Source organism: Vulpes vulpes, chromosome 10, assembly GCF_048418805.1.
Source record: "Vulpes vulpes isolate BD-2025 chromosome 10, VulVul3, whole genome shotgun sequence".
In the NCBI taxonomy this organism is placed as follows: Eukaryota; Metazoa; Chordata; class Mammalia; order Carnivora; family Canidae; genus Vulpes; species Vulpes vulpes.
This window is the reverse complement of record NC_132789.1, coordinates 83,278,659-83,281,165: the sequence shown is the minus strand read 5'-3', so window position 1 is coordinate 83,281,165 and position 2,507 is coordinate 83,278,659. Positions and strand designations below refer to the sequence as shown.

At 41.0% G+C, this 2,507-nt stretch overlaps 1 non-coding gene across 1 annotated transcript; it reads right to left on the bottom strand.

Annotated features, from left to right (window-relative positions):
* Positions 1-1,903: 1,903 nt before the first annotated feature.
* Positions 1,904-2,012, bottom strand: LOC112934707 (U6 spliceosomal RNA). Its single transcript, XR_003238020.1, has one exon. It is a non-coding gene; the product is annotated as a U6 spliceosomal RNA (small nuclear RNA).
* Between the last annotated feature and the right edge of the window lie 495 nt (positions 2,013-2,507).

Sequence of the window (2,507 nt, the reverse complement as noted above, 5' to 3'; positions counted from 1 at the left end):
TGATAGGCTCCAGGGTTTTTTTCTTATTGATATTATTTTAGATTAAATGTTTCCCTGTGTGGTTAAATATCTTTGGCTTTAAGTATCAGTTTACTTAAAGAGACAGTATAGTATGGTGATTAAAGACGTAGGACTTATAGTCAGTGAGAACCAAGTTCAACTTACTTGTGTGACCTTAGGAAAGTCAGTTTACCTCTCTGGGCCCCAGTAGCCTCATGTGTAAAATGATGGTTGGGGCAGCCAGCCTCCAAGACAGCCCCAGTGATCCCTGCCTCCTAGTATTCATGCCGCATGCAGTCTCTTCCCATGTTGAATAGGGTTGACTTGTTCAACAAATAAGATATTGTGGAAATGATGGTGTGTGATTTCTGAGGCTAGGGAATCAAAATCATTGTGGCTTCTGCCTTGTACTTTCTCTTGGGTGACTCAGTCTGGGGATAGCTAGGGCCATGTTGTAAGGATAGGCAGTCATAGGAACAGCCCACATGGCAGGAACTGAGGTTTCCTGCCAACAGTGAGCACCATGTAAGTAAGCTGTCTTGAAAGCACAAACTCCAGTCCTAGCAAAGCCTTCAGATGTCTGCAGACTTGGCAGTGTCTTGACTGGAACCTCATGAGACAGTCGGAGCTAGAAATACCCAGTCAAGTCGCTCCCCCGATTTCTGATATATAGGACATGAGAGAGATAATAAATGTTTATTTTATTGAGCTACTGAATTTGGGATAATTTGCTCCACAGCAATAGATGGATGATACAGTTATAATGACAGGACCCCCTTATCGGATTGTTGGGAGGATTAAATGTGACATTATAAAGGCTTTGCACAGAGTCTGGCACATAGTGTTATTCAGAGAGATAAAAGTGATAGTTATGGATGAAACTTGACACTAGAGGACCAGTTCTCCTCTCCAGCACCTTTACTCCAAATGCTTTATGTGGGCTCTTCATTTAGATGATAAATAATTCCAAATTTATAGCCAGCTCCTGAGTGATTGGTAAATTGGGTAGCATATCTGATGCTTCTGGTGTCCTGATTCACGTGTTCTCATCCCACTTTTTAACTACAGCCTTGTAGTCAGCTACAGAGCACTCTTACTTAGCCTGATGGCACTTCCTCAGCTGCACAAGTGCCTCTTGCTCTTGGGGCTGTCTTAGTGTACAATTAGCATGTATACTTTTAACTATTTAAATGCATGTGAGAATCCGGAGCTATTGGAAATGGGAGGTGGTGGGTAAAGACTACCTCTTTCTACCCTTCATCTAGATGATTCTCAGGCACCTTCTCAATGGCTCCTTGAAGCTGTCCCTTGTGGACTGGGGTCTATTGCCCATAGTGGAGGTCTGCTCAGTACCGCCTCTTTGGATTGGCTTTCTCTCCTTCATTTCACTCCTTCCAGCCCCTCACTCCTGCTTACTGCCTAAATTCAACTCTGCATGCCAGCCTTGTATTTCTCTGGCTCTGCCCCTTGGAGTTTACCTTTGGCTGCAACAGATGGCTCTAGTAAGAATTGGCCAAATGTTATTTGCTTTATGTATGTTCATGAAACCATTACCATGATACCTGCTTTACCCTCTTCAGTGGTTTTCTACTGTTCTCAGGAATAAGTCTCAAACACCTCATACAGTGGCAGGGACCTCCACAAGCTGAGTCCTGACCATTCCTTCAGCTTCCACTCCCAGCTTCTCCCTCCTCTCCCATCTGTTCTCTACATTGGCCTTACTGGGCTTTGCTGAATTCCTTTCATGTGAGAATTTTTCCATTGCCTCTGAATCAAGAGCGTGCTGTTTCTTTTTACCTTGCTTGGCCAACTGTCATTGTTCAGGCCTCAGCCTAAATGCAGTGTCCCCAGGAAGGCCTTGAATATGTCCTATCATTTTATTTTATTTTATATTACTTATTTTAAAAATATGCAACACCTCAGAAATTGGAGTATTATCCTTCTTCAGGGCCCATGTTAATATTTTCTCTGTATTGTTCCAATTTTAGTATATATGCTGCTGAAGCAAGCACCTGAAGATACCATTTTAAATATCTGCATATCATCTGGATTTATCTTTTCTTAACATCTGTTGTACTTGTATTTTCTTAATGTTCACATTTCCTCCTTGAATGTCAATTTTATGAGGCCAGGAGCTGTGACTGTCCAGTTCTCTATTGCTTAATGTTTGGCTTAGAGGACATTCAATAAATGTCTATTCAATAGAAGAAAGAATTTAGGCAAAATTCACTTGACTGATAAATATCTGTGTGATTGTTTTTTTTAAATGCCTTAGTCTCTCCTTTTAAAACACAAATCCTATCCAAATGGGTCTCCTCGAGCTGCTGAAACAAAATGTTACTTTAATAGCAAAAAAAGACAAATTTGTTGGTAGTAGAAGGATTTACTTTTATAATTACATTTCCTTTTTTTGCCACTACAAAAGGCAGTATTATAGGCTTGCATCAACTGACTGACAAGCTCCCTCAGTACTTTTTTAAAAAAACTTTTTTAGAGAGGGACAGGGG